Consider the following 25,516-nt stretch of genomic DNA (forward strand, 5'->3'; position numbering starts at 1 on the left):
ACAGCGTCTCACAGATGGCTTCCAAGTCTCCCACAAAATTGAGCAAAACGAAGGCCTTGATATATATGGTAATAAAGTTATTAGGGGCCTTTTAGGCAATTCGCTTCGGGGTGCGATTCAACAAAATTACCTCACTAAGATATGATGCTGCTTTGGAAATGGCTTTGACAGTCGGCCAAGCTGAACCCACAACTCTCCCAGAGCTCCTCTGATACCTATACATGTGGAATGTTTTACTTGGCCCGACTACACGATACAATGCTTACAATCTATTTAGTTTTGCAATTTGGGTGAAGACTTTTATTTTTTTGGAGAGGGGCAGTTTGAAGTTCAGCTAAGGTGGGTTTATCCGAGAAATTGGATGATTTAATAAAACAATTATTGGATCTTTTATTGCTTGTCTAATCCAGGATTTAAAGGCTTCATTCTTGATACCCACATTTAGTCACACGGTCGATGTGCCCATAAAAGGTCATGTTTATTGTGAAGAAATTGTTCATTTTTCCTTCAAACTTTGAATATAAACATGTTAGTCCCACTATAAATATAGAGGGTAAGATGTCCAACCAGAGGACAATAAATGTTGTAAAAGCTAAACCAACCAGCATGGATTAAGGTTCACCTTCCTCAAACACAGTATCACCACATGAGAGGCGTTTTTAGTTATTTGCCAAGGAAACCCTCTGTCATAACATAAAAACACAGCTCTCCTATTTCAACAAACACTCCAGATGAGAAACAGGCTTAAATAAATACATGCTCTGGTTTGAAGTTCCAAAAGTACAAGTTGCGTGTCGCTGCAGAACTCCATGGTGACAAATGTAAATACTGTCACAGCCCCTTATAAGATCAACACAGTCTGTCAGAGGAACTCTGGGGAAAGGGGGGACCAATAATTAGATATATGTTGCTTGCTTGTACTTTTCTCTGTAAATAAGCAAAGATGGCAGGAACTTGCACACATAATTGATCAAACTACATCAACATAAATTCAATTTCTGCTGATCATTTGCTCTTGAGGGGGTTTTCCCAGCCTTTACCTCTCGGCCTAACACATTTTTATATTACTTTAAGGCCACCGTAGGTTCTCAGATGAGAGGGGTGAGCAGAGGGTTGTTCAGTTGGTTGCAATCTGCAACCTCATTAGATGCTATTAAATCCTACACAGCACCCTGGAGTTTGAACATTTGGTGAATTTCCAAGCATCAAATGTTTAATGCAAAGCGAGCCAAGGCGGAGTGGTGAGGGAGTTTGAAAGAAGAAGCCATTTTGAAGACAAGGCAGTTCTAATAAATAGCTCTATCTAGTTGCATCATTTCGTATCCCACAATTCTGGAACTTAGCCCACATGGATATAAAGACTAGATATCTTGACCTCTTCTGCTTCCATTTTGACCATTGTTTTTCTTTTTCTAAGTTAAATCAGCTATCCTAACTCCAACAGTTTATGAGTTTCAGAGATATGTTTCTCACATCGTCTCATTCTTTGCAGCTTCTCACTGTGACATTGTTGCGTTTCACAGTTTACACTGAATTATGACATGCTGACATATTTACATTGCAGCGAACTCCAATTATTGCTGTGTGAAGTTTCATGTTTCAGGATCCATAGAAGGATGTGAGACGAATGCTTAACATGATACTGCTAGCACAATGGAAACGTTGCATGCTCTTCAACACATCCACAACCAGAGATTCCCTTGGCTTCCCACATGCTCATTCTGAAACTATTTCTGTAAAAAGTAGTTCATGCTGTCGACACATTCTGCATGTCTCCAGACTCCTTGATTATCAGGGAGGATAGATGTGGAATGTGTGTCTATGTAAGAGTGTGTGTGTGTGTGTGTGATGAGTGCACATCAGAAGGGAGCTGCTGGAGCTTTTGTCTGAGTTAATTACTAAAACAGCATCAAACAACAGAACAGAAAGGCTCTCCCTGGATAGCCTCAGCTGGCTGGACAGTTTGTCACAGTTTCAGAACCGCCTCCCACTGCTGTGATAAGGTGTGTGTGTCTGCAGGTGTGTACATGTGTGTTAGTTGGAACTTGGATGGCAAAAGGGTCTGTCTGTATGTGAGCTGTGTGTTGTCGTGCTGGGTGTGCCACAACAAATTTGACAGTGAGCAGATAAAGGAAAAGTCTCTCTGTGCGTCCAAACATTTCAACAGCAAACAGACCGGTGTGGACTCATTTCAGTCAGGTTTGGTGAAATATTTTCATGACAGCCATGGAAACAGGTTTGCAAAGATAAGTGCTCGGCCCTTCAGGCTCCGTACACAGTGACTTTACTTTGCTGAGGTTAATTCAAAACTACTGCGACTTTCAGACCAAAGAAGTCAGACTCACTGAACAATCTTCACTGCACTAAATGGTCCTAACATTGTCATTTCTACTTGATGCATACAACCTTAACTCCATTAGGTGCGATCTGGTGAGATCTTACGCCTCCAAATTGCTTCACAAGGCTTCCTGCACAATATTGGAGCAAGGTTAATCCAAGAGTAAAAGGAATAACTAGCTTTTGCTGTAGCAGAGAAATACATGACATATTGAGCTTTGTCAATAATAATAAAAATAAAAGATATCACACCTATTATCTACATCTGTTAATGCTATATGTACTGTGGCAGCAATAAAGAGGGAACAGTTGGTTATAAAGTCAAAGGCCTTGGACAGTTGTTTGCGTAAAGAGTGAGCAATTTCCTAGCGATTACTGGATGAATTGATACACGCTTTTATTTTGAAATACAGCTAATCATTGATCACTGATTTAACTCTTATTCTAGATATGTCTCCCCTGGTTAAAATGTGGCGCCTATTGCACATGAACCCCAATCCAACTAAACCAAACACCCTTCAGTTGGAATTGTAGGTGTGTAATGCTACTAGTGTAACTACAGGCCTCTAGAATCACTGATATTGAGATGCTAAAAATGTGAAAATCTTAGTGCGAACCAACTCCAGCTCTTATTGTTATTGAGGCCAATCCGTTCTTTCTGTTTTGTGTATGGTAAGGTCCTTTTTATTCTTACACTACACTGACAAAGTTGAAAGGCAAAATAATCAAACTGTTGATAGCAAACATTTTTTTTCAGATAAACACATATTTGACATTGAATCCAAAAGCAACACAGACAAAATACAACTGTGACGGCTGGGAATGGAACACTGGTTGCCTCTACACCCCTACAGAGTGTGGAAAATGGCTGTGATAACATCACAATGCTGACAACAATAGAAAGCAATTGTATTCTGTCACTGAAGGGAAGCATTTGCGATGACAAGGAATTGAACTTAGGTGAACTGTTGCAGGCAGTTTTGCACACCACTATATATCGCCATCGCTGCTCAAAAGAGAATAGTGTAGTGTAACTCAAAAGCATAAAACAACTTAATGTGAAATACTCATCATGCATCCGCTACAGGGAACAGGCCACTCATCTTTCTCAAAACTATTCTGACCTACGCAGATGAGAACAAACATGAAGTTGGTCATTAACATATCACTATCACCTCAGTAAATGCCATTAACATTATGAGTCAAAGATACAGAAATATTATATGACTATGATAACTAGCGTTTCACAGAGAAATTGCTTTCAACTCCCACAAAATCAATCAATCAATGTTTAATTATATAGCCCAATATCACAAATGTTACATTTGTCTCAGTGGTCTTCACAGTTTGTACAGAATATCAGTGTGACAATACGACACCCTCTGTCCTTAGACCCTCACATCGTACAAGGAAAAACTTCCAGAGAAAACCCACAGTTTAAAGGGAAAAATGGGAGAAACCTCAGGGAGAGCAACAGAGGAGGGATCCCTCTCCCAAGGCAAGGCAAGGCAAGTTTATTTATATAGCATTTTTCAACACAAGGCAATTCAAAGTGCTTTACAAAAAATGAAAGAAAATGGCATTTAAAATCAGTCATTAAAAAGAAAAGCTAATAAAATAAACATTAAAAATAAAAAAATAAAAATAAAGTTACAGTGCAGTTTAATTAAACATTAAAAGAAAAGATACATGGATAAAAGTTACAGTGCAGTCTAAGATATGAATAGTTCAATTAAAAGCAGCGACAAAAAGAAAAGTCTTCAGCCTGGATTTAAAAGTAGTCAGAGTTGCAGCGGACCTGCAGGTTTCTGGGAGTTTGTTCCAGATATTTGGAGCATAATAACTGAACGCTGCTTCTCCATGTTTAGTTCTGACTCTGGGGACAGAAAGCTGACCAGTCCCTGAAGACCTGAGAGATCTGGATGGTTCATAATTTAGCAGGAGGTCAGAAATGTATTTTGGGCCTAAACCATTCAGTGCTTTATAAACCAGCAGCAGTATTTTGAAATCTATTCTTTGACACACAGGAAGCCAGTGTAAAGACTTCAGAACAGGAGTGATGTGATCCACTTTCTTAGTGTTAGTGAGGACTCGAGCAGCAGCGTTCTGAATCAGCTGCAGCTTCCTAATAGATCCCAGGACGGACAGACGTGCAATAGATGCCGTGTGTAAATCGAAAAGATAATACATTTACAGCGTAGGTAGACCAAATGTTTGGAAATGCATGTGTCTATAATAAGAAGATGAATCCACGAGGATGTCAGCAATCTTGTGGGAACCATCAGGGAAGTAGTATGGTGAGAGACTGGCAGGACCGCAGAGACAGGTTCAGCCACGACTCAAAGTCCAGGACTCAGATCCAGTGCTCAGGATAGAGGATCCAGGACACACGACCACAGCTACAGGATTAGCCTCGACTCAGGATCCTGGCGTATATATGGACACAAAAAAGAGATTTGGGGGAAGCTGGGTTAATCGGAACATGAGAGTACACACAGACAGAAAGACAAAGTAAGGTGCCCCCCCCAACAGTCCAAGCCTATAGCAGCTAAACTAACGTGTCTACGTACATGCACTCCCTTAGGATAGGTTGAGGGAAAAGGGTAGCAAGTAAGAAGTAGGAAACAGAGGTGGAGAGGCACACGCAGGGAGAGAGGTCCCCACTGGAACCTGAATTGGAATTGGTTAGAGGTAAGGAGTAGGTCTGTGGCTACATTCCACACTCCCGGGCCGGGCTAGGCCTTCTCTGCAACCTGTTACCCTCTTTAAAACCTCGAGAGGTCAGAGAGGGGAAAGGTTTGGATAAAGTTTTAAATATAAGATCTAAGTTTTTAGGATTTAAGTGAAAGAGTAAGAACTAAAATAGGTGAAGAGGCACAACGTATCTACGTCAATGCACTCTTATTAGATTATTTTATCACTATAAGCTTTATCAAAAAGGAAGGTCTTAAGCGTACTCTTAAAAACGGATAGGGTGTCTGCTGCCCGAACACAAACTGGAAGCTGATTCCACAAAAGTGGAGCTTGATAAGAAAAGGCTCTGGCTCCCATTGTACTTTTAGAGACTCTAGGAACAACCAACAACCGGGAATTCTTGGAACGCAATGCCCTAGTAGGACAGTAGGGTATAATGAGTTCTTTAAGGTAAGATGGCGCCTGCCCATTAAGGGCTTTGTAGGCGAGAAGAAGAATTTTAAATTATATCCTGTGTTCTATAGGGAGCCAGTGTAAGGCAGCCAGAACAGGAGTAATGTGGTCCCTTTTCCTAACTCTGGTTAGTACACGAGCTGCAGCATTTTGAATCAGCTGAAGCGACTTGACTGACTTCTTGGTACACCCTGATAATAAAGAGTTACAATAATCCAGCCTATAAGTAACAAATGCATGGACTAGTTTCTCTGCATCGTTTTGAGGCAAGATATGCCTGATTTTGGCAATGTTGCGTAGATAATAATAATAATAAAAATTCCTTACATTTATTATAGTGCTTTTCCAGATGCTCAAAGCGCTTTACATGGATGGAGGTAGGCGGTCCTTGAAATTGATTTTATGTGGGCGTTAAAGGATAAATCCTGATCAAATATAACACCAAGATTCCTTAAAGTCTCACTGGAGGCCAAATTAATGCCATCCATAGTTAGTATATCTTTAGATAATTTGTTTCGTAGATTCTTTGGGCCGAGTACAATAACTTCAGTTTTAGCCGTGTTTAACATCAAAAAGTTTAAGGTCATCCACGTTTTTAAGTCCTTGAGGCAGTCTTGAATTTTATTTAGGTGATTGGTTTCATCAGGCTTGATGGATAAATATAGTTGAGTATCATCCGCATAACAATGACAATTTACAGAATGATTCCTTATAATATTGCCCAAAAGTGATTAATGTTGTATTGAAACCTTTGCATACAAACTTGTTTACAGAGCAACCCAAACAATGTTGTTTTATTAAAGAGGTCAGTCAATAGGTGAGTTTTTTTTTTCCACCAAGCCATAAGCAAACATGACCATGAGTCAAGGTGCAGTCAAAGGAGATGGTTATCTTATTGACAAGCTGATGGGGTGCAGTCTATAACCTGCAGCTCACCATGAGAAGACAAATTCAGTCCTGTGTCTGATGGTGGACTCTTTCACTAACAATAAAAACTACAATGTAGTAAGTTAGAGTGAATACAATATTCAACTAGTCACTATCTAGCAATGGATTCACACCAGTCGCAAAGGCACCTTCCTCACTTCCTACCCCCTGTTTGAGGTGTTGTTTGCTCTGACCACACCCCCTTTGAACTGGGCCGTAATTAATTACAACACACCTGTAGTGTTTTAGTCTTTAGCCCCAACCAACGCTGACTCAAGTGACATCACTCAAGGCATTCATCACCAGACTTCTCGCAGTTCCTTCTGGAAGACCGAACCAGGGGCGCAACCGTTTATGTACGAGGCTGAAATCATGTTTATTTCTGCTGTAAGGTTGAGCATTTTAACAGAGTGTCTATGAAAGAGTGATTTTTTTCCCCATGTTAACCTCAAAGGCATTTGAGGAACTGCAGTTTTTGACACTTATGCATACAGTATGCTTCATTTTCTGCCCCGGAGTTTAATGCTGGCCAAAACACTGCAAGAAAATATTGTTGCTATTGTGTAACTTGTAGAAATTGTACATCCTGAAATAAACTGCATTTATAACATTATTTAAATGCTACAACATCATTGTAATGTTACACCATTACAGAAAGCATGTATCTATAATAATAATAATAATAATATATTTTATTTCTATAGCGCTTTTCTTGAACCCAAAGACGCTTTTGGGAGGGAGGGTAGACAAACAAAACAAAAACAAAGCCAAAAGAAACAAAACAAATATGCTTTCTATATGCTTTTTTTTCTTCTATATGCTTTCTGTACATGTAAAACCTGTAATTGCTGTGCATGCCTTTAAAAGCTGTAACATTTAAAAATCAAAATCAAACCTTTGTCAACTGCATGCAACACTACCACCTAGGTAAGGAGGACATTTGCTGCCTTATGGCCCTTTCAGACACACCGGCAACACAAGACAGTTATGCTCACCACAATATCACTGCACAAAAAGGCTTTTACCACTAAGTCGTCAATAATCTTGGCTCAACTTATTGAGTCTCAAAAGATCCCTGCATTTAAAAAAACGGCTGCATTGCATTAGCTTTAGGTATCTGTGGTCCAGAAAGGTCTAGTTTGAGTAACAGATCCATACGTTTAAAGACACTGCACAGTGGGTTATAACACTATGAGAGGAAGTTAGAACTCTGCAAGGAAGAAATATTGATCGCTTCATGCAGAGGAATTGAGTGTTTAAGAATAGCAGATATCATTCCCAGAATACTATTTTTCTCGCACTGTTGTTATATTTCCTACCCTCTTCAGGTAAAATCATATCTTCAGCTACCTTTATTAAAATCCCTATTTAAATATCTAACTTTCTTATTGGAGTCACGTCTGGGGCCCATTGAATGACACAATAACTTGATATCTTCTTCAATTCAAATGCCATGGAACAATAACGATTTGCTACAGCAAACAGCTTGCAAATAAAGCTTGTCTCCCTGAGCGGTAATAAAAAGCCTCATGTGGAAGAGCTTATATTAGGACTGTGAGAAATCAAATAGATAGGATCTGGAGTGCTCGATTTCACTCGGCGCGCCGAAAAAAGAGAGCCGTGCTGCCTTGTGTTACGGGGCAAATATTGAAACATTTCCCTCATACCAAGTCATGGGAGTTGAGCATTACGCGGAAATGTCAGGATGTCACAGACACACGTGCAAAAACTGCTTACTACCTGTCTGAGGCCACACAATTGGACTTATTGACTGTTAGTGTTTTGAGAGATGCGTTTACTTGCACTCAAGTAACCCAGTTACTGCTGGCTTCCCGTGGTAACCTCATTCCTGCAGCATCATTAAAAACATTGGCTCCATAGCAGTTTAGAGAAAGCTGATTTCCCAAGCCATATTTTTATTGGATGGAAGTATTCTTTTTCTTTTACCGAGTATCATATATAATCATGTTTCTGACAGGGGTTTAACAATGGTGCGTGTGCATGACAAAGACTTCAGGCAGGAAAACGGCACACTGTGTGACAGACTGTATGACTCACATTGATCACATTGATCACTGCAGTCAGTCCTCTATATACTGACCATTAAGTTATCAAGCATGAGATATGCAACAAATTCCCTAAGTGTACGCCAAAGGAGGTGGAGTTGCAGCAATCTTTGACTCAAGTTTACTTATCAATACTAAACCAAAATTAAATTATACCTCCTTTGAAAGTCTCGTTTTTAGTCTTACGCATCCGACCTGGAAAACTTTGCAGCCAATCTTATTTGTTACAGTGTACCGTGCACCAGGTCCTTATTCAGAATTCTTATCTGAATTCTCTGAGTTTTTATCAACTTTGGTACTTAAAACAGATAAAGTAATTATCGTAGGTGACTTTAATATTCATGTTGACGATGATAAAAATAGCCTTACTGTTGCATTAACTCTATATTAGATTCTGTTGGTTTTCGTCAGTGTAAATAAACCAACCCACTGCTATAATCCCACTCTCGACCTTGTTCTGACTTATGGTATTGAAATTGAGCAACTATTAGTCGAACCGCATAATCCTGCTTTATCCGACCATTTCTTAGTAACTTTTGAAGTACTGTTACTAGACTACAAAGCATTAGTCAAAAGCTACTGCAGCAGAAACCTATCTGTTAGTGCTATAGCCAAATTTAAGGAAGAGATTCCACCAATACTTAAGAATAGAATAGAATATATCTTTATTGTCATCACACATCAGTGCAACGAAATTCAGTTGGCATCTCTCAATGCAATACATAACATAAATAAGAACACATCCATAAAAACAGTGATAAAGCAGAGATAGTAGCAATAATAATCAGGGTCATCATATGCACTTTACCAGAATGTTAAAATATATAAAGCTACAATGTTTAAATATAAATAGTTACTAAAAAAAATATCAGTTGATACTTAATAAATATACAAATAAATAACATGGTATTTTAGGCTGCAGTCTTTGATGGGAAGTAGTGTGTTTGTATGTGTGCATGTTATAGTGCGTTTAGTGGTTGGACAGGGATGGGATAGCATGTCTGCATGTAGGGGAGGAAACTTATACAAAATGTACACCACCCCAAATTGATCATGTTGTTGATAGTGCTATAGATGCGCTGCGAATCAAATTAGACTCTGTTGCTCCTTTGAAAAAGAAGAAAATAAAACAACATAGATTAGCTCCATGGCATAATGCCGAAACCCGCAAAATAAAGCAAAAGTCGAGACAACTTGAAAGGATATGGCGTTCCACTAAACTTGAAGAATCTCGTTTAATTTGGCATATTACTCTCAATGAATATAAGAAAGCACTGCGTAAAGCGAGAGCAGCCTACTACTCTTCATTAATAGATGAGAATAAGAATAATGCAAGATTTCTTTTCAGCACTGTAGCCAGGCTGACAGAGAGCCACAGCTCGATTGAGCCTTCTATTCCCATAGCACTCAGTAGTAATGATTTTATGTGCTTTTTTAACGATAAAATTGTTACTCTTAGAAACAAAATTAATGCCCTCTTGCCTTTGACCAGTATAGTGTTATCAACAGCTCCCGGAAACGTAAGTTCTAATATTACACTAGATAGTAAACTAGAATGCTTTTCAGCCATAAACCTTGAACAATTAAATTCAATGATTCTCTCTTCTAAACCATCAACGTGTATGTTAGACCCAATTCCAACTAAGCTGTTGAAGGAAGTTTTTCCATTAATTAGCACTTCTTTATTAAATATTATGAATATGTCTTTATTATCAGGCTATGTTCCACAATCATTCAAAGTAGCAGTGATAAAACGGCTTCTTAAAAAGGACAACCTCGATCCAGAGGTTTTAGCCAATTATAGACCTATTTCTGATCTTCCGTTCCTCTCAAAAATTATTGAGAAAGCAGTCGCAAAACAGTTGTGTGATTACTTAAAAAACAATGATTTATTTGAAGATGTTCAGTCTGGCTTTAGAACACATCATAGCACAGAGACAGCTCTGGTTAAAGTCACAAATGACATTCTAATAGCCTCTGACAAGGGACTTGTCTCTATTCTTGTTTTGCTCGATCTCAGTGCTGCATTTGATACTATCGATCATGATATCTTATTGCAAAAACTAGAGCACTTAGTTGGCATACAGGGAACTGCTTTAGGCTGGTTTAGGTCCTATCTATCTGAACGCTCTGTTTGTACGTGTCAACGATGAATCTTCCACGCAAACCAAAGTTAGCCATGGAGTGCCACAGGGCTCAGTGCTCGGACCTATTTTGTTCACATTATATATGCTTCCGTTAGGCAATATTATAAGGAATCATTCTGTACATTTTCATTGTTATGCGGATGATACTCAACTATATTTATCAATCAAGCCTGATGAAATTAATCATCCAAATAAAATTCAAGACTGCCTCAAGGACTTAAAAACGTGGATGACCTTAAACTTTTTGATGAAGTTATTGTACTTGGCCCGAAGAATCTACGAAACAAATTATCTAAAGATATACTAACTATGGATGGCATTAATTTGGCCTCCAGTGAGACTGTAAGGAATCTTGGTGTTATATTTGATCAGGATTTATCCTTTAACGCCCACATAAAATCAATTTCAAGGACCGCCTTCTTCCATCTACATAACATTGCAAAAATCAGGCATATCTTGCCTCAAAACGATGCAGAGAAACTAGTCCATTCATTTGTTACTTCTAGGCTGGATTATTGTAACTCTTTATTATCAGGGTGTACCAAGAAGTCAGTCAAGTCGCTTCAGCTGATTCAAAATGCTGCAGCTCGTGTACTAACCAGAGTTAGGAAAAGGGACCACATTACTCCTGTTCTGGCTGCCTTACACTGGCTCCCTACAAAGCCCTTAATGGGCAGGCGCCATCTTACCTTAAATAACTCATTATACCCTACTGTCCTACTAGGGCATTGCGTTCCAAGAATGCAGGGTTGTTGGTTGTTCCTAGAGTCTCTAAAAGTACAATGGGAGCCAGAGCCTTTTCTTATCAAGCTCCACATTTGTGGAATCAGCTTCCAGTTTGTGTTCGGGCGGCAGACACCCTATCCGTTTTTAAGAGTGCGCTTAAGACCTTCCTTTTTGATAAAGCTTATAGTTAGGGCTGATTAGATTCAGCCCCTAGTTTTGCTGATATAGGCTTAGTTTGTCGGGGGACATCTTACTTCTTCCTTCTCTCTGTCTATACCTGTGTACTCTCATGTTCCGATTAACCCAGCTTCCCCAAATTTCTTTCTTTTTGGTGTCTATATACGCCGGGATCCGGAGTCATGGATGATCCTGCGGTCCTGTGTCCTGCATCGCGAGCCCTGGATCTTGAGTCGTGGCTGTGGTCCTGGATCATAGGTCCTGGATGGACATCCTCGTGGATTCATCTTCCTATTATACACACATGCATTTCCAAACATTTGGACTACCTATGTTGCAAATGTATTATCTTTTCAATTTACACACGGCATCTATTGCACGTCTGTCTGTCCTGGGAGAGGGATCCCTCCTCTGTTGCTCTCCCTGAGGTTTCTCCCATTTTTCCCTTTAAACTGTGGGTTTTCTTCGGAAGTTTTTCCTTGTACGATGTGAAGGTCTAAGGACAGAAGGTGTCGTATTGTCATACTGATATTTTGTACAAACTGTGAAGTCCACTGAGACAAATGTAACATTTGTGATATTGGGCTATATAAATAAACATTGATTGATTTAAATATATCCAGAGCTTGTATCAAGTCTACATCTAAAAGTTTCATGGAATGTCTCAAAGCCTAATTCTGTACAGTATAAACTACATACTGGTTGTCATAGTATACTGTTGTAGCAGTTAGTTACCAACACTTCAAACAGTAATGTTTATAGAAAATTAGCCACAAAATTAAAACTTGGTTCGAAATGGTGGTGCCAATTAAACTATAAAGAAAGAAAGCAAACCTCTTTCATAAAATTAAATACAATCTCTCTGGAGCTGTCTCACCACCATCCAGAATTGCTTTCAGTTTTATTGGATGTGAAAATCTCCTTTGTGTAGTATTAGAGTAGTGTTTGAGTCTGCATTCTGGTTTCCTGCTTTCATTTAAATGTAGTGAATGTGCTTTGGATACATTTCCAGGTGATTGCAATCTGGGCTTTTGTAAAGTGCTACAGGGGTCAAAGACCTGCTGCCAAAGCTTAACTAAAAACAGCGCAGAACGAGCATTTTATTTGAGCCTGTGATTTGCTTGTGGAGTGAAATGTATGCTTTTACATACTTGTACACTTACACGGGTGATGGGTTCCACGCTCCCAGAGGTCAACAACTACAAAAGCCGTTTTATTATGTAGAGTGTTAACCTTTAACCAGGGGAAGCTTTGAGGTTTCTACATACACAAAGGCTAACAAGGTCACAAAAGCTTACCATCCTGTCCCCGTGCCTGCAGGGTCCAGACTCCACTTTAAAAGGAGATAACCTTCCTAAACAACAGAGGTCCTGGGACTCAGGGCCAAATGAGTCACCGATTATCTGTGTTTACAAAAGGTCAGCGTTGTTAGGCCTGGACATGGAGCGTCTACCAGCTTATCTGTCGCCTGGCCTCGATGGTCAAAAAGGCTCCTGTGTGAAGAGCTAAGAGCGGAGCTGTCGGAGGATCTGGAGATGGTAAACAAGCCGGGCTGGACCACCTCTAACCCCAGATAGTAAGCAGAAATAGCCCGTGTGTTTGTGAGGAATAAGAAAAAAGTTGGAGAGAGGTCAATCCTCAGGACATAATTAGACTTCCCTACTCCAACCAGCAACATGGTGCTGAGTATCTGACTCCAGGGCTCTGCTAAATCTTTTGATTAGCCAGCCGAGGCTCGTGATAGAGAACTCCCTTCATCTCTCCCAACCGTGCGCCTTTTGGCAGAACATGTACAAGAAGTGTTATTAGGGTAGAGGACATAGGCAGTGTATAGAATTTGTATTACCTTGTAAAATTGTTATAATGTTAAGTGAATAAAGCCTGATTTTTTAAAAACCTCCTGTGAAACATTTTCTTGTCAACACTGAAGCTTTTAGCTGGGCCCGCTAACAAATGCTATTATCATGATTAGTGTGTGTATTTGAGTGTGTGTGTTATCCTCTGAGTGCAATAGAAGAGAAAAGGATTGTCTATGATGCCAACAATTTGCAGCATAATTATGCACTATTACAGTCGTGGCCGAAAAATACCTTGAATTATCCTTTCCAAGAAAAACACCGCTACTAGCTTATTCTAGAAATCTAAAAATGAACTGAACAATATTAGGCAACTTTGGAGAAGAGGAGGGATTGGCCGGTTATTCACCTTAAACCCTCCTGTGGTGACTCACAGGTGCCGGCAATTTGGTAATCACTTGCTTTTTGGTAAAATCACATAAACTCTATGTTCCAGAAAAAGGCTTCGTAGAAAATAAGGCCGTACTATGAGTGAAACTGGAGGAGTTTTATATATACTCATGCACAACTTGACTGCTGCCGTAGGTGGGGGGGGAACAAAGCACGCAAATGAGTCAGTGTGCAAAAAACGCTGTAAATAAAAGGAGGAAGGAAAAAGCCACAATTAAAGGGTGAAATGATGTAGGCACAAATGTGTCTTTAATCCGGGCAGTTGGTGAGTTTTAAAGTATACCGGTAATCTTCATGTGCTTAACTTTTATTTCAGCTTGAAATTGGAGCAAATACATTATCAAAACACTGTTTAGTCAATTGTTGAGTAAATGCAGGAAGGTGGCACTGGCTGAGGGAACATTAAAGGATAAGGCTGGTGTTATGTTTTCTTATTGTCAACAAATCTCATAAAAAGAACAAAACCAACAATGACTTATGCCAGGATTAAAGCACCATAAAGTGATGAATTCTCTCCGTTAGACATGGCAGACTATATGTTACTCCCAGACCAGTCATAGCATGTCTTTATGGCTTGCATGATGCCCACAGGTGATCTTAAGATGTTCCAGGGACCCATTTCTCTGTTCCAGACAGTGGAAAAACATTATCCCACTTTTGTTTTGCCATGTTTATAGTTTTGCACAAAGTAGTCCTCTGTGATCCTATGGCTGAACTTCCTAAAACTTGTTGTCAGCCTTTTTTAAAACTATGACACATTGAGCTTTTTTTTTAGTCATCATGACGGGTCCCATTGGATGTCTTGCATTACGACACACTGCACAGGCATAAACAATCTATGAATGCACCTAAAGCTGTTTTTAGTTTCTAATGAACCACATCTGTTGGGTTGAGCCATTATCAGTCTGTGTTGTCTGATTCCTGCATTAGTCATCACTTAATCATTTCTGAATCCCCCTCCCTGTCTGTGGCGCTCAGCCCCAAGCTGATTTTTGAAGGGGAACTCTGGCGATTTGACACAATACAGTCTGTGTAGATTTGGGAACTAATACAGCATACAGTAGGTACATAAAGAAGTGTTTTGTTTCTCCTGATGGAGCTGCGGGAAGACAATTGCCTTGAGTGATGTCACTTGAGTCAGCTTCGGTTAGGGCTGAAGACTACAATTATAAAATAAATAAAAAATCTTTGGGTGTGACATTCAAAGGAAGTGAGACTAGGGGTTGGTGGTATATTCTGGTTATTCTAGCATACTTTGAGTGTAAATCACCAAAATCGCTGAACCGTCAACTCGGTTGTTGGCTTGTGGGTAATGTAAATACTATGTTTTGACTCCTTACAAATTGTCCGACAGTGTTATGGGGGTGCAATGGGAAAATGTAAATGTACACTTTTAAAACAAGCTTTGTAATTTCTTAAAAACCCTGAGCACTGTAGATCTAAAGAAAATCGTACTCAACATGAGTAAAATAAACAAAAATGTGTTCAGAATTTTCACTCGTGAATTAATTCACGTTTAGTGCGCGAGTGAATATTTAGGGCAGCATACAGCATGCAGTATATGGAATTGAGTCTAATTAGTCTGTAATAAAGGAACATGTCACTCAGAGAGGCTCATCAATGTGGTTTTAATAGTTTTTGGCTGCTGAACAACGGAGCTCTATTGCATATTACAGAGGAATAAGATACACACATTAGTAGTTAGTTAAATATCTTCATTTTGGATTGATTTGATTGTATCGGTTGACAATAAGAAAAATATATAATAGCATAACAGTATATTTGAAGCGGAAATTGGCTCCCATTCATTCACACCAGTGGAATTGTCTGAACATTTGAATTGACAAGCAGCCTGCCACTCAAACCATTTCTGTGTTATGCTGAGATGTTTCATTAAAGAACACGGAATGTTCTCTCTCTCTGTCTCTTTTCCCCATCACTCCCTCTCCCCTGATAGCTCTACACAGACCTCCGTTTAATGAGGCCATTTCATTTGCTGGAATCCCCATACAAAAACAAATATGTCACTTTAATCAACACAGGCTGGCTGATTGCAATTCCACGGTGAAACTTTGTCTCCTGTATTTGCATAGTGCTGTCATGGTGACCTCGCTGTGGCCTTCTCCGGGATTCACCCTTCAGGGGCCCAATCAGCCCGCCCATTTGTGTGATATCATTCCAGTACAGTGTTGGGACATTGATGCCAGGTGCCTGTCACGCCCACTCGCATAGCTCCGGAATCAGTAATGCCTTTGATGGGAAGAGGAGAAAAAAATAAAAATATGTTATTTGGTTTGGACCCTTGCTGAGACATGAGGGGAAGAGAGGCGGCCGTGAATCTTCGAGGCGCTGGCTGATGGGTTTCAAACAGCATAACATTTGTGTGTGTAATGCAATGCTGAGAGGGATGGGATCTGTCGGCCGGGGTCCCCGACATGCGTTGATGCATTTATACCGACCCCCAACATCTCTCTGTTGCTTCATCCTTTCTTTCCTGTATTTTAGTTCCCTTTCAGTTGCTCTTTATTCTGATATGTCAAGGAAATGATGCTCTCACTACTGATTCCCTCACCTCTGGTTGAAGGGATAATGTGCATGGGAGGCAGGGATATGCCACTGCGCTCTGTCTTTTCCTTGGCTTTTTAATGCTGTCTGTCTGCTTGACTCTTCCCTCTCTCAGATGGGGGAGTTGTGGTGATGAAGAAACTCATTTCTCTCTCCCCTGGAGGGCCATATTGCAGTGTTGTGCCATTAACCAGAAGTAGCGCTCATGCCTCGGCAGCTTATTACCATATTTCATCTGCGCGTGCTCCTCTCCCTTCACAATTCAATCGCACTGCTTATTTTTCTTGCGGTCACACGCGGGCTATAACTTACAATAACTTATTTTGGTAATTAGAGTAAAAGAAAAATCACTGTTTCAGAGGAAAGCACTTTAGCATATAATTACACTGTGGAGGACAACAAAAAAAACAAGCTGAATTATGAAGCTATCTGTAATGTTTCGGGTAATACGGTTGAAACTCACATGCACAGAGGGAAAACAAATAGTTGGCCACACACTGACATACATTTATAACCACACTACATCCGTCAAACACAGAGGTGAAAGTGTGACAGAATCTGGGAAACTGTAGCGAGGGAGGGAAAAGAGGTTTCTCCTAAGTGACGAACATCTTGACAAGTCTTCCAGAGTTGTTGACAGGGACTGTACATGCATGGGAATACAACATGCACCTGCCTCCTTTGTCCAATGCTAATGGTCCACGGCAGTCTTCGGTCATCCTGAGAAGCAGGAATGTTTCACGGAGCAGCAGGGAGTGCGGCACTTTTTTTTTAAACAACACTGGCTTGGATTAAACTTTGACCCAGAGTGTGAAGCTCTAAAAGCTCTTTACTCTCCGTTGCAGATTGAGGAGGTGTGCATAGCTGTCTAATGACTCAGTGTTGAGGCTGTGTTGGGGGGGGGGGGGGGGGGGGGGGGGGGTCAAGTGTCAACTCTCAGCTGGACCCAGTAGTTTACCATGAGGCTGAGGATGGCACCTTGTTAAACGTGACTCTTAGCGGGGAGCTTTGGCAATTATCTGAAGTGTTTTTTTTAGCGCTCCCATTATTGCCTTTTATCTCTTTTTTTCACTTGCTTCATAATAGAACGTATTTTGCACAACAATTTAAGAAAGAGTAAAACTGTTTTCCAAGTGTTTTGTTTAGTGCTACACTTGAGAAATAAAGGCAGCTGATAAAATGTGCTTTTATAACATCCAACTGACAGAAAATCAGAGATAATACATTTATTTCACTCCATTAATGGGCCTTACTATGCTCCTTGGAAGCTTGTCGACTGTGGCTCTCCAAGTTCCAGCTAATTATTCCTCATCATATCCAGCAGGTAGTAATTAGGCCTTTTTTACAAGCTATCATACTGTTGATACAATAGACAGCTCTCAGGCTGCAATTGTTCTCCGCCGGCGTGAAGAGGTAAAGGAGATTATGCATTTTAATAGGTGAGAATTAAAATACTACGAGGCAAGAAACAGCAAGAGGAGAGACCACCCTCTTTGTGTTTACTACTGATGTTTATTCATGGTATCTATGAGTACAATATCATGATTCAAAGTGACTCATTCACCGCGCTCAATCAATTGTTTCTTGACTGCTGCTGATGATAGAAATGGAAAACCAAATTGACTCCTGTCTTAGTTGATACACAACGCAGGCAAAACAAAGAGCTAATTGGCTATTTAAGAGACGGAGCTATAAAAAGCTGATTGCCAAGTGCGTTTTCTGCAGATGTTGTTTTTGCCGTACAAAGGGATGAAAGTGATAAGCTAACTGATTTTGAGGAACACAACCCTCCAAAGACTCTTAGCTGATTGCTGTTACACCCACAGTCACCCATTGGCAGGGTGCTGGGCAAACAATTGTATTTATGATCACTTTTTTTTTATCTCAATCAAAATATGATTGTGACAGCACAAAAGTATCCCGGTCAGGAAATGACCTGTGTTTGTGATGACAAAGACCATGTTTTGTTGTTGTTGGGAGAGTTTCTTCTGGATAGCAGTGTGTACTTTGTGCACATTTCTGAACATTTAGCAGGCTTTTCAGACGCTTACACAATTTAGTGGGTAATGTGTGATTTCCCTTTGTAGGCTACTTTTCTTTGGTTGTACCTGAAAAGCTTTGGTGACATTCTGTGGTCTATAAAGGTGGAACTGTTGTTGATAAAGATCACCAGTGGTTTCTTTAAGGGATCTCATGATAGGGGACTAGATGTCGTCCAAGTTTTCAGATTAAAATGATGTTACTGGATGAACCTAGTCTATTCTAATAATCGCCCTTAACTTTTTCAGTAATTAAAAACACACCACTGATGATTATTTATAAAAAATCTTCACCTATAGTCAACTCTACAATATGGTCCTCATCGCGATAGAGGTATTTGAAGAAAAAAAAAGGATATTATATTTTCTCTACATTCCCAAGCCATAGTTTCTTTTAACTATGACTACTAAAGTTTCCAAACCTTGATTAGGTACTTCTACTTATCTGAATCTAAACATAGAGGAGGAAGAACATAAAATGCTCTTATGTATCATCATCATCAATCAAGTTAGCCTTTTCTGGAACCTCCAACAATTTCAATCAGACAGAGGCAGATATTGTTCCCCCTGCATCTTGTCAGTCTCAGAAATTGGGAACAAAATGGCCTCCTTTATTTGTATGTGTTTGATGTGATTGGAATCAATAATATATTCCATATTGTCCCTACTCACATTGTGTTTGTATTATTATTTTTGCACTACCTAATGCTTTTTTTGGAATTTGAAGCAGTACGCTCCTAAATATGTGAGCTATGTCTGGGTGTACAGCGGAGTATACAGAGAGAATATAAATGAGTGTATGAATGGTTATCTGGTCAGTGTCTCATAGTATTTCACATCTGCAGAGACAGTGTGAAGCCAAAGAAAATTCAGCAGAGAACATGCATCATAAGGGAGTTAAAAGTAGGGAGAAAGAATGTGTGTGTTTTTCCAGTACGCTCTGTATTTCAGGTTATAGCTGTGATAACAAGCTGTACATTTCACATGGCTGTAAATCAGCTTCCCATCTCCGCCACAATGAAATGTTGTAAATAATTTGAAATTCAGCTAGTTGTTTTTAAGTAAAGGCTTACCAAAAAGACACATTTCCTTCTACAAAACCAGCTAGTTATATTCTTCATTTTCAACCTCACACTGCAAATTTCACTGTCTATTGTAAAAGTGTGAAAAACACAAGCTCAGATACCTGCTTAAAAAACAGATATAAACAGAAATGAGACTATAATCCTCTCCCGAAGATCACAGAGAGGGATTAAGGTGAGGAGGCACAGGTACACACAAATAAGGAAGACGTTTTCACTCACACACAATCGAGATAATGTGTGGTAATAAGAGCTCCTAGAACAATGTGTTAAGTCTTTAAGATCCACTGCTTCAAACACAAGCCTATCAATAAGCAACACATCAATGGGACTAAGGAATATATGGAATGGTGAAAGAGTCATATTTATGTTGAACAGCAAAATATATTAAAATGACAATCATTTAAAAACAAAGGACAGCAGGAAGTCTTCACATTTGAGAGGCATGGACCAGTACATATTTGGCATTATTGATTTGTAATACAAGTTGAGAGTAAGATGAGATGATATGTACCTTGTAATAGATATATTTGCTTTAAACATAAGGCCAGCAGAATGTTAGTTGGCTAAACAACTTCCTTAAGGCTCAAGGTTCCTCGTCACAGTGAGGTTGCCAGGAAACCAGGAGCGAAGTCACAGGAAGTCACCGCACCTGGACAGGAAATACCACAAAACAAAACTCCCATAAAACCACAAACCAAAAATAAACATGCATGTTTTTTCCACAAAATATCGAACTACTCCTTTTGAATAACACTTGTTGTTCAATTGTATGTTTAGTGACAGATCAATTCATCTGCCACTCTACAATAATGAGATATGAGTCTTATAATATAACCAACAAGAATAATCTTAAACAAGTAATATTTTTAAAAGTAGGGATGCATGTGCTGGTGCATATTTTATATTTAAAACAAATGTCCCTTAGAGATGGAAGATTTATACATAAGACCGTTTTTCTTCCTCACTTTTCATTAAGACTTGACAGCGTTTAATAAGTTCTACCAGACGCAAACACACAAATCACATCTGATAAGATAATAACTTGGCTGACTTGCAAAAACGTTGCCCTTCAGTGTTTCCTCAACCTAAAAGCTTAACGCTCCATAAACTACACATGGGGGGCGGGCTCTGCGTCAGGGTGATTCATGAAGTCTCTCTCCACTACACAAACCTCTGCTTTTTGTTTCTTTTCTTTCCGCTCGTGTTAAGAGCCTTTATTAAGAGAGTTATGAATCAGAGCAAGAGTAATGAACAGAGAAGAGCTCCTTTCGCTGCCATCTGAATTTCACAGTGCATAGCTGCCGAACTTCTCCATTCATTCAGATATTTTTTTCTTTCTCATATATGGCCAAAAATGGGAAAAACTGTTTTACCGTGGTGGTTTGGAGCTGGAACACTGAATCGAAGCATATAATCAGACGCAGATGAATATTTTCCCCAAGTGATGGCAAACTCTTATCAACTTTTCAACACCTCCCACTCTGGCGGCTCAACCTGTCCCGACTTTGAAGCACTCCTTGAGCTGCGAAATCCTTAAATCGCCCTGACTGTTCCACATTAGCCAGTTGGGCCGAGTGTTTTCTGAATGATGCAAACGCACTCCAGACTGTAGCAAGATTACATTTTTCCTCCGATTGAAGGGTTCGGAAGCACAGACTGTGCTGGCGTGATGAATCAAGCGGTGTGTTTGTACTCCTCCTTCTGGAGTAATGCATTTTTGCCGTGAATGTCCCTCTTGAGCCCTCCTTGTGTCCCTCTATTGTCCTCTTCATGCAGATGCTATCAAACACAATAAATGTGTTGCCCTGTTATATTTTAAATGCAATGTAATTTTCTTAGGGGCTTTCATCTATGCTTGCCTTTATCTAAGAGGGAGGACGGGGTGGGGGGGTGATTTGACATTTATTGCTGTGTTGGTATGTGTGTGTGCATAAGGTCCCCTTCTCTTTATCTGTGGAGAGCGAGTTAGATACACAGGGTGTTAGAGCAGCAGAAAGATGAAGATAGTAATGCGCACTGGAATGCTGGTATCTCTATGAGCTTTCTGCTGAGCATGGTGGGGGGAGGCTTCTGCGTCTGTATGCGTGTGTGGTGAAGCCATTGAAGGGCTTTACGATGTTCATCTAGTGAGTTTGAGACAAAAAAGCATAACCCTTTAATAATGTAATAATAATGCAGCACATGAGTAAAAAAAAAAGCGTTGAAAAAGCGTCGACAACAGAGTCTCATCTGGAGCTTAGATCGCCACTGACCACAAGGACATCACTGGTTTATGATTAAACCACTGACACTAAAATAGATAGGACCTCTGGAAGTGCTTAGGACTTCTCAGATAAGAGCAGCTGCGGTTTGCAAAACGTGCATAATGGCACGGTTCAGCCCCTTTGAAAACAGCACAAGGAAGCAAGCCCCCCCCCAGCCAGGAAAACGTCTGTGGGATGAGGTATTCTGACACACATTTATCATTTTGTCTTCCTGCTCACCCCTTAAACAAGTCCAGCATTTACATAGCCCAAACAACATCTGTCTTCATGTCAACCTCTTCCCCGCAACCCCAAAACACGCCACCGAGTGTAACAGACAGACTTGGTTTACAATCTGTCCGTAAATGAGTTTGTTTAAAAGTTTTGATGTGGCTGGGAGACTTCTAAGCGAGCGTCTTATTAAGCATAGCAATGAATGGCACGAGTAGTAGCTACAGTATGCGATCGGCTTTCAAAAGGACCTTTAGAAATGGAAACATGAGTATCTTGTTTGAATCCACAAACTGAATAATCTGAGCCTTTCTATGCAGATCATCCGTCCACATTTGAAGGAGTTTCATTTGGTTTTCTCCACTGCAATCAACGATTTTGTGACAAGCTGCTTTGGTAATGGATGAAGCAGCAACGCATGTCAAATCTCGAGCAGCGCCTCCTTTCAAGAAGATGGGCAGAGATTACGGCCGCTCTGATGCATTGTCCATGTCAAAGGAAATGTCAGCAAGCAAACAAACAAATAACAGCTGCTTATTTCAGCCGACATCTGAGTTAATGAAATGAAAGACAGAAAAAAAGAGGCTGAAACAAAGTGCTGCCTGTCTATAAGAAGGAGGCGCTCATATTGATGGGCTTTACTGAAAGGCGGCTAAAGTGCTAATGTCCACTGAAATGTCATCAGTCAAATCAGCGCCTTCATTTTCTGTTCCCAGCTGCTTCGACCGGGAGATTTCTTTCAGCCCAACATTGATTGACAGAGGAAGGATTGATGAGGCTTTCTACAAGAGCTTGTCTGCCCTGGCGACACATCTATTCCTCTTCAACGGTTTGCTCTGAACAGACAAGACAAAATGACTGGTTGCCTGGTAGCGCGTTCCCCCGACATTCCTCTTTGTTTCGAACATGCAAAGTGACAATCTGTCTAAGCGCACATCACTTATTCTGAACATCCTTGTTTTTTTCTGCACGAGCCAAACGACTAGCTCCCAGTGGTGTATGTGGTCTGGATTCTTCAGTGTGTTGGCTCTTTGATGTCCCGTGGCTCAGTTCTGGGCAGGAGATAACTCACTGTTGGCGAAAGGGAGGTGAGGAGATAGGAGCTGGATCTGAGAAGCTGGTCCGAAGGCCTCAGCGGAGGGCTGTTTCTTGCATGTAGGAAAGCGGGCGGGTGTGATGTGTGACTGGCACCTGCTCTGGAGGCACCAGATGGCCAGGCTGCGGCCCCTGCCAGCGGGGTGAGGGGACCTCGTGTCACTCTGTGCATCTGCAGCCGTGTCAGGATCCTGGCAGAACCGTGATGTTCGCCCAGCCGTCGCCACTCAGCAGCCTGCAGTCATGAGGATGAAAACTCAAGTTGGGCAAGGGATGAGACGAAATGCAGCCACACACCTGACGCTGTGTTGACGTGCAGGGAATCAGTGGCAGTCATCCAAATAGGATTTGAGAGTATGGATAGGAGTAGGCTACAGCGAGATTGGCAACGGCATCTGGGCCGCATAGGTGAAGTAAAAGTTAGAGCTCATCAAAAAGTTCAGAGTAATTATAAGCTCAGCAAGGTGCCAAAACAGTTGCTCATTCATCTCCATGGAGCACGACCCTCTAAGTTTTAGAATGGCTTAGTGACAATCCTCAAGGTCACTTTCAGTTTTACGAATGTCTTTGATTTCTTTTAGTATGACAGTGTCTATGTGGCATGCTGTATAACAACACTGAAATCAGACAGAAAGGTCTTGTATGGCTTATCGACCCCTACTGATCAACCATCCACCCGGGTCCATCCTCAGGGATGAGCCATCAAGCAGAGCTGAGCAGAACGTCAATACGAAGGTGATGCTCTCTCCGAGGACTTCTGCTGTGATAGAAGCGGCATCATCTACCAACGGAATGTGTATCGAGTCAGACAAGCCTGCGAGTTATTTCCCTCTTAGTTGTGTGGCCTTTTCCACCTACCACCGAGTCCCACGGGCGACTGGCTGGCTGAGACTAACCATTTCAAAGACAGCCCCACTGATCAATATTTGAGCAGCTCGGTGTTGCCTGAGCTCCCCATCTATGTCATGGGGGTCCCCATTCCTCTCGCTGGGACAAGTGCCAGGATATGGCGGGCTGTTTGAGGGCCGCTTACCGAGGTGATACTAGCAGCAAGAGCATCCCCTTGATCCATTATAGATGAACTGGGGAATTTGCTGGAAACTTGTACGCGTGTAATTGAAAGAAACACAAGGTAAATACATTGGTGAATGAAGGATCAAAACATATACATGCTGAACATGTGCCAAACAACACAAACACAAATTCCATCTTAGCATATCATTAAAAGATGTCTGAACAAAATTGCAGGTGAGCCACCCAGGAAGAGGTGGAACAATGAAAGAAAGGGACATTTCTTTCATGGTTTAAGGCTAGAAATCTACAGCTGTAAAGCAGAGCCTAGCACTTAAGAAGATGCGTGTGTTTGCATGCTTGTGTGTTTGAAAGTTCCCCACCTACGCAAAACACTCAAAATTACAAAAATGATCCAGCAAAGCTATCATTGGAGCGGAAGATGGAAGGAGTTTCTGCCTCTGATCTCTGTGGTGTTAAAAATAACTTTTCTTCAAAACCAAATGTCGACCAGCAGAAAGAAGTTTTTGACAAGTTTCCAAATACTTTGATGCAACACCAGAGGCCACAAAAGCAAATGGAATTTTTTTTCCCTGAGGGTTCATGCTTCGTTTACTTCATCATTTGAAAGTTGTTGGCATTTTTCACATTCTTCTAATTGACTAAGTATAGCCCAGACATGCATTTCTTTTTAAATTTATACAGTAAATCAGTTTTTTGCATCATATCAAATCAAGCAATACTTTGATCAGTGTCTAATTACATGAAGAAGATAGAGGAGAATTGTGTTGCCTGATAAGTACTTTGGAATACATTATCAGTTGCATGTATGCGGAGTGCTGATTTATTTTGTTGCACTCGTAATGCTCTGTTAATTAGAAGAGGGGAGGGATGTTTAATTAATGCTGGGGGGGAGGATTAAGGACATGGGGGGGGGGCAACAGCTTTCAACTTGTCAATTAGAAACATGGACGTAAAACAACACGTGCCAGATAACTGACAGATACACCGGCTGAACACAAACAAGATGCAAACAAGGCACTGCAGTTTGCAATAGCTGCTACACAGGCAACCAATCAGGTTGAGAGGGCGGCTTTTTTTCATAAATAAAAAACATTATTTTGGAAGAATGTCTCACAGCTCCTGTATCTCTATTCTCTATGTGTACAGGTATGGGGAACAGAAATGATTATAGATTTTAATCTTTGCTTTGTAAAGTCCTAGTCTGTTGTCTTTTCCCTCAACCTTCTGACATGAAACTGTATATTTATTTCATTCACTGTTTCCTTGGCAACTCTCTCCGAGAGACCGGCGAGGTTTCGGCAGGAGACAAAGTGCGGCAGTGGAGTCATTATTTACTGCAGGGTTCAAGCTCTGATATTCATTGACATGCTTTACAGCGTCACCCCCTTTCTCCAATGTGTATTTCCACCCCTCATCAGGACATACATAATATATAATATAGTCTCCATGG

At 40.6% G+C, this 25,516-nt stretch overlaps 1 long non-coding RNA gene across 2 annotated transcripts in view; it reads right to left on the reverse strand.

Annotated features, from left to right (window-relative positions):
* Positions 1-15,382: 15,382 nt before the first annotated feature.
* LOC117550239 overlaps positions 15,383-25,516 on the reverse strand; it is a 30,019-nt gene continuing 19,885 nt past the window's right edge. Inside the window, exons 3-4 of one of the 2 annotated variants that reach the window (XR_004569596.1) lie at positions 19,974-20,111; positions 15,383-16,023 (exon numbers count right to left, since the gene is read on the reverse strand). This is a non-coding gene — a long non-coding RNA (uncharacterized LOC117550239). The remainder of the gene's footprint in view (positions 16,024-19,973; positions 20,112-25,516) is intronic. The other variant, XR_004569597.1, reaches the window with a different exon arrangement.

The sequence above is a fragment of the Gymnodraco acuticeps genome, unplaced genomic scaffold (genome assembly GCF_902827175.1).
Source record: "Gymnodraco acuticeps unplaced genomic scaffold, fGymAcu1.1, whole genome shotgun sequence".
Lineage (NCBI taxonomy): Eukaryota > Metazoa > Chordata > Actinopteri > Perciformes > Bathydraconidae > Gymnodraco > Gymnodraco acuticeps.